This window comes from Trachymyrmex cornetzi, unplaced genomic scaffold (assembly GCF_001594075.2).
Source record: "Trachymyrmex cornetzi isolate Tcor2-1 unplaced genomic scaffold, Tcor1.1 scaffold47, whole genome shotgun sequence".
NCBI classification, from domain to species: domain Eukaryota; kingdom Metazoa; phylum Arthropoda; class Insecta; order Hymenoptera; family Formicidae; genus Trachymyrmex; species Trachymyrmex cornetzi.
In genome coordinates, this window is record NW_017299509.1 from 304,927 (window position 1) to 311,894 (window position 6,968).

The following is a 6,968-nucleotide window of genomic DNA, read 5'->3' on the forward strand; positions in this document are numbered from 1 at the left end:
GTAAAAGGGTAACCTTTGATTTTCGCAGTCTGGCATTAATTTGGGAATGCGGGCAAGTACGCGCCCGCGTGGAGCTTAATCGTAGCTATAACTATCCACGCTATAACAGTGCACACAGTGTACAAATAACCATTCCTGAAAATCAAGATATCCACGTTATCTCGATAGTGAATGAAAAAATAAATGAGTAAAACGGGTAACTTAATTTTAACTCATTTATCTCCTGCTATCTGTTAACGATCTTCTAAGTTAGCCTCTCAACGTCAAATTACAATATCGATCGAGAACGTGACCCACATCGTCTTAAATCAAATCAGACAACTTAATTGCCTCCGATACATTTTATACATCGATCACTTACCATTCATCTCGATATCACCGATATACTACACGCGTGCGACGTTTCCGCGCGTGCGCATCAGCAGCACGCGTGCCAGACAGGTCTCGCGCGAGGAGGTAAGTTCGAAAAAATCCTCGGTATAAAAAAAGAGCAAGGTCCAGTCGAGCGAAGAATAAAGGGAGCGAGCGACTACGCGTGCGAGACAAGTTTGCCCTCTCGGGTGCACCTGATAATACGTACCCTGATACGCGAACCCATGGGCTCCTCCTCCATCCGTTCGTTCCTCCACTACCTCCTTTTCGACCCGTCGCGCACGCGAAATTTAATCTCGTCCCTCCCGAGACAGGTGAATCGGTCCATAAAAATGTTACAGTCGCGTAAAACCGCATGGGGCGCATCGCGATTTCTCGATACGCCGGCGATCAATTAGCACATTCGATCGACCTTTATTGATTCAAATAATGGCTTATCTGTCGGTTCTATATCTTCTTTTTTCGTAGGCTACTTCGTCCGTTGTCTCTTTAATCTGGGAGTCACCTAATGTTTTCTTTACATAAACGATCACCTGGTGTTCTTACACCCTAATTAAAATCACTATTATTAATAACATATTGTACATTATTGACCGTTTCCCGATTTATTAGTACTTATTTGAGAACATTGATATAGATATGAATCTAATCACAATTTTCTGAAAAAAGTAAGTACAAACTAAACAAATATTAAACGGAATAAGTTCATTAAGTAACAATATTTTGAAAATACTAAATATTCTAATTAATATGAAGTTTTTTTTATTGCGGGTTTTTGCAATGGATTCACATATTTAAGGATTCGAAAAGGATAGTTATTAGAAAGGAAAAAAAGTATATTAAACAAATATCCGTATAAAATAATATTTCACAAAATAATGTTTCATATTTTTCGACATTTTTTCGTCGCTGAGGTGTAAAAATATCCGAGTTAACGGAAAAATTGTCAATATTTCGCTCAAAGAAACAAATAATCTTATTTCTTATGAGAGAGGGTGGTATAAATGGTATGACACATAATCGACATGATATCGTTCCAGGTATGCGTGTGCGACAGTACCTAACACACGGTAATGACTCCGTGGCAAACGAGCAGTTTTCATCATTCCGTAAATCGTTGCCGGACGTCAGAGAGCTGAATTAAGATTAAAGACGTTCCTCATCTCCGTGAGCTCCCCCTAATGACGGTAACCCAGACCTGGATTACTCACTGGATGGCGTCGCTCGCTACTGTTACGAGCCCGGCCAGGGCTTAAGAGTTAATTACAAAATTACTCCCTTAGGATTTTAACGGACTACAAAGAGAGCACGAGGGAATTGGGGCGCCGCGACGCCATGTCCGTTCGGGATCAGTTCGTTAACGTTAAATCGCGAACGAGCTGGATAATACGAAACAATGGCTGCGCGAAGATCGGTAGACATACAAGTCCCATAAGTCTTGATAATATACTCGCTCGATTTGAACGATGAAAGTCAACCCGAGATGCACGTAGCCAAAGATCCTCGATAGAAAGTCGCTCGTAAAGATTAATTAACTGCATTAATTAGCACTCGCGAATCCATATGGTGCATAAAAGTGTTCATTTTATTATAACTCGATCGGTCATAAGGAATCCGACGAGATTAAGATGGAAATATATAGCTTCCTGCTTTAGAAATCAAGTGAAATCATAGCTTGGAGGCATATTGATAAACGAGAAGAAATATGATGCATCGCACGCACATTAAAGTATATATACCACGAGAAAATTGCAGAATTTTCATTTTTAATTTGCTGTTTAATTTCAAATAACATACAACGTACTCTCTAAAACTTTTAGAGTGAATTGTCACTCTGAAGAGTGAAATCTCACTCTTAAAGATTGCAACTCTTCTTCAAGACTAGATCAATTTTCACTCTTTATAGTGAGATTCCACTCCAAAGAGAGTATACACGTCCGACGCGACCAGTGAATATCTAATTCACGGTTTCCTTTTGCTTGGCTGTATCCGAAGAAAGTTTTGCTCTTATTTGTGTGAGATTAGGTCCAATGGGATCGCGTATTATATTCGAAGATTACAGTCTAAGCGCGTTCTATTTGGCAGGAGAGTCAGAGAGAATTATGGCAATTTTCGATCGGTATCTTCCAATGCGCTTTAAAATTTCTATTCTCTACGTGGCAGATGTAATTAATTTGCGGGAATCTATAGCCATGTCAATAAATCAGACGTAATTAGTACGGCGACCTCTATCATAATCACTTAGCTATTATAGAATGCACATTGTTAGATGCACCACTTAATTATTTTCTATTTGATACGTGATTTCAATATGTACGATATGTGCTATTATTTCTAATAGCTCGCAGCTGCATTCTCTCTGAAAACAAAGGGAGACCAACTAACGAGTCATCTCGTAGAACAACACCGTTTTTCAACGCCACCTGACCTGAATGTATCGACTTGAAAGAAGCAACTCGGACTGGGTAATGCGACTCAATAATAAGTATTCCAATTACTTTTGTAGTACTGTTTATATGTTTCAATAAAAAGTATTCCATTGTTTTTACTTTCCCGTTTACTCTCCCTTGCGTATAATAAAAATGCTTATGAAATAAATTGCATAAGGATATTTATATGATTATCTCGCAATTTTGTTATATTGCCCAACCCGGAAAACTTAATCAGGAGTAGAACTTACAAATACATGACGCTCGAAATGATATATCAAGCGGACGACGCGGAAAAAATAATAATCTTGTTCGGAGAAAAGAACTAATTATACAACATCAACATGTCGCAACGCTATGATACGGTCGATGATCGTATAACCAAGTAAATGAGCTCGGCACACTAGGTATTTCATATTCCAGTACATGATGACTCATCGTATCGCCATTCGCATAAATTATAGATATTAAAATTCACGAATATTTTGGATACTCCGAGAAAAAAATATAGATACTTAACTCTCGGTTTGCTCCGAAATTTCCTTAACTAATATTTGCGAATCCGGTGTATTTTAAATTAATGTATCTTCTCTCTAAAACCAAAGAGTGAGATTTACTCTAAAAAATCGTTTAATCACATTAACTTTAAGCAAACTCTCTAAATTTTTTAAAGTGGAATCTCACTCTTAAAGATTAAAAATTGAATCACTCTTTTTCAAGACTGGTTCAATTATTTTCACTTTTGAAAGTAAGATTCTACTACAAAGAATTTAGAGAGTTTACTTAAAGTTAACGTAGTTAAATAATTTTTTTTCATTTTAAAAGTCAAAATCCTCGAAATAAGATTATGTAACTTAATTATGTAAAGTTATAAAAAACATTTGGTATAATTTTTCACAAGGTAGTTCAAGAAAACGGTCTACTGAACCTGCGAACAATCGATTGGAATTAAAAATATCCATGTCTACGTCTCTATACAGTGCCATCTAAAATACCACTTCTCGACGGTTTCTATGGCTGTGTTTCAAATTTAATGCCAGCGTTGAAAATCTATAATTTACATTACATGCACTATATAGACTTTTAGCACTGACAATGAATTTTGGAACACAGCCTAAATGTTCGAGAAAATCTGTCGAACGCCGATCGAGAGCTTCCCTGGCAGGCTCACGTAGTCGGCGATGCCGAAACGACGCCGGCAATTATCGCGACAGATTTATTATAAATTTGTCTGACGCGCGCGTTGCCCGGAAAATAAGATAGCCATTGACGCGGCGTGGAATAATGCACGCGGGGGTCGATGTCTCGTTTCTAGGACGTGCCTGTGTGCGGGATTCTGCCTGCTACTGACAGGCAGATACGCGACATCGTTGGACGCCATGTTCTTGGTAATTGGTTATCGGATCGGATGGCACGATCACGGCGGCGGCGGCGGTTTCGAGCGGACGTACATAACGGTCCGAAGTCGTGCCGATATGACCGGGCCGTTCGTCGGAGGTACGGACATAATCGCGACACGTTGTCGACGCGCGCGTAATACGGCTCAAATTACATATGCTGCCGAACGCGATAATCGTGCTCTCAACAAATAACGGGCCCCGAACTTCGCCCGTATGCGGAAGTGACGGATTTTCACTGACCGAGTCGGCGAAATTTCGTATCAGTAATCTCTCGATCTAAACGCTTCGAAATTAGTTGGAAGAATATTTTATTAAAAAAAAAAAATAACGAAATTATGTTACCTAATACATGAAATAGTCGATTTAATACACATTAATTATAATGTTAAAACACAAAATGCATGCTATTACGAAAACCTAAGCATTGCAAATAAATCTTTATCAGTAATTACATACTGTAAAGAATTGCTTAAAATTCAGACAAAAGCTAAAGTTTTCTTACAGTCACATTGTCTGAATTTTCGGATAGAATATTACCTGAATTTTTAGCCATACTCAATTTCTAACTACATTTTTCTGAATTTCTAACTGTAGTTGTCTGAATATTTCTAATTTTAGTGTTTGAATATTTAGATGCCAAAATTAGAAATATTCAGATAATGAAATTCAATCACAATGTCTGAATATTTAGACAATGTGACCGTAAAGAAGACTTCAACAATTTTTTACAATGTTTTTTACAAAAGAATTTGTGAATGTCAAGATTAATCTTAATTATTTAGAAATCATTATAATCATTATATTAAAACGCATTTTATAAATTTGTGCTTATTTTCCTCATATTATATTAATATTAATCTACCTATGTATGAGGGATTTATCAGATATGAATAAAATAGATAGTCTCTCTCTGAATGGGTAGATATTGGCAGAACGAAAGTAAGCTTTTTCGATGGAAAAACCGAAAGCCGTGTCGTAAGTACAAGCTATTAATCATACACACGATTTTCCGTCATCGTTTCAATATGTTAGTGGCGCAACGCACGGTAGGTGACTGACTGCGTGAACTTTTCGCGGATCCGATGTGATTTGCGCGCACGTATATATGTAAGTGTATGCGTTGCACGTGTACTTTCCTCTACTCTTCAAAGTAGCAAAGAAGAAAGAAAAAAGAACAGAAGCGAATGCGCTCGCGCGTCGCGCATATGTGCACCGGAGTGAAATCTTCGCAACTAACCTGCCGTATAGAAACGTAACGTGCGTTCTGTTCGTTCGAGGAATACCGAGTCTGAATACTTTGTATCCACAATCAGCTTTCTTCGCTCAAGCATATCAATCACGCATTGAAACTGAATCCTTAAACAAGATCTATGTAAAAATTTTAATAATTGTAGAAGATAATCTAACTATGCTGTTAATTCAATTCGGATTTGCTAATTGATTTGGATATCCAAATATATAAAATATAAAACGATTATAAAAAGGAAAACACGATTTTACCGAGCTAAAAATTTAGCTAAATACAGATCTAAAATTAATTTGGTTGGATAAAAATAATAAAGGACGCTCAAGCTAGTTGCTAGAATGTTAAAACTTTTTACAGCGTTCTCATCACGTTTGAATTTCCTGCATAATTATTCAATGTTGACCAAATTATTTTTCGATTTATATCTATACTTACATTTTTATGCTTCAGCAAAATCGTTCTTTCCGTGAAAATATGAAATATAAAGTAATCTTTACTTATATAACAGATGTGTAAATTTTATATGTAATTTAAAACAATTATTATATATTGCATTTTGTAATCAGTTGTCTAGTTTTTTATGATTTGAATAGTACTGATTTAAATTTGTAAATTCCATTTTTTGGACATTAAAGTTTGGACTTTCAGAATAATTCGATTCAGATTTAAGCAACTCAACAACAATAATTTCAAAATATTTATAGCTTTTATAATTCTAACGCAAAGCAACAGTGAAGTAAGTTAGTTACTGTGCTATGAAGAAATAATAATAATAATAAATGTTACGCGCGATAATATCAGGCTTGTGTGCAAACTCGGATTTAACAGTTGCCACAGGATGGCCGTGGATTGGCCTTTCCGGTTGTCGGAGTCGTAAATTGCGCGCTGCGGAAAAAGAAGCGATCCGCGTGCTCGCAAAAGTCACTTGGTCGTCGCGTTAGTCGAGGCAACATCTTAATGGCATATAACCGAAACTGCAGGTTGCACTACCCGCCGTCGTCCAATTGCACGGTAGTTAGAACGCAATTAAAGTTACATAATCTTTCGTGGCTGTTCGTTCGCGCGAACAGAGAAGCATTCGTCAAAGGCCCTTCGGCATCGGCATTGGTCATCATCAGTAATGCGTTAGCTGTTGACCGAAAAGTCTTCTTAGAATCCCGCAGGTGCGTCTTATGGCGACCCCCGTCGCAGGTGCGGCACGCTTTTCATGATAACCGCAAGGGCGGTTCGCGCGCCTCTCAATTTTCCTCGATTCGCTCGCGACAACCGTCAGGCATTTAATTACTATTTGTGTTTTATTTCCGCTCAAAGTACTTGCGTTCGATATATACAAAAAATGATTTCGCTAGAAAGTATATCTAAAAATTTAATAAATACAAATCTGAAAATAATTTTATTAGATCATCGAAATTATAATTAGAGTATAGTCGGGTATGATGGCCATAGTTTTTTAAAATGCAAAAAACGTATATTTATTCTTGTTACTTTTTAACAATATTTGGGATATTACTTTCACTGAAG